The sequence below is a fragment of the Geospiza fortis genome, unplaced genomic scaffold (assembly GCF_000277835.1).
Source record: "Geospiza fortis unplaced genomic scaffold, GeoFor_1.0 scaffold112, whole genome shotgun sequence".
NCBI lineage: Eukaryota > Metazoa > Chordata > Aves > Passeriformes > Thraupidae > Geospiza > Geospiza fortis.
In genome coordinates this window covers 24,408,425-24,409,130 of record NW_005054298.1, presented here as the reverse complement: position 1 = coordinate 24,409,130, position 706 = coordinate 24,408,425, and positions in this window count along the sequence as shown.

Below are 706 nucleotides of genomic sequence, written 5' to 3'. Positions count from 1 at the left end.
CTGGCAACTGAGCGTGACCACCTCGGTGGCTCTGGCAGGAGCCCGCGGTCCCAGGGCGCTGGGCAGAGCCTCTGCCCGGCACGGTCTCGTCGTTGGTTCCCGCTGCTCAACGTCCCCTGCCACCCCGCCTGGGCGGGAAGAAAAGGGCTGGCGGAGCGGATGGCGACCGGAATCGGGGCCAGGAATGTGGTAGCGCAGCTGCCTGCACTCGGGCAGGGGCGGCTTTCCTTCCCGCCGAGGCTCAGCGTTCCGGGAGTCAGGAGCGCTGCCCGCCGGGCAGCCTGGGCGCGGGCAGCGCCGGTAGATGCTGCAGTGCCCCTTGTACCCGGGCTGATGTGCCACGGCCGGAGCAAGGCAAAGCCGGTCAGGACCCCTTCACGTCTTCCCTTCTCCTACCCAGGGTTTCCCCCGTTCGTCCCAGTCCCGTTACGGCGGGCGAGGCCCCGGCCCCTTCCCGCGAAGAGGGGCTGAAGGGCCCGAGGAGGAAAGGAAGAAAGGCAGCAGCGCCGCGGGCACCGCCTGCCCTCATCTTCCAGCCGCTTGGCTCTTCGCGCCGAGCCGGAGAAGCCGGGCCGGGCCGTCGCGGCGCTGGGGGGCCGGAGGGTCCCGGGTCTCGGGAGGGGCCCGGCGGGCAAGAGGGGAAGGCGATGCACAGATGCGGAGCAGTCGGTGGTTTGGCAGCACCGTCATCTTCTCACTTGGCCGC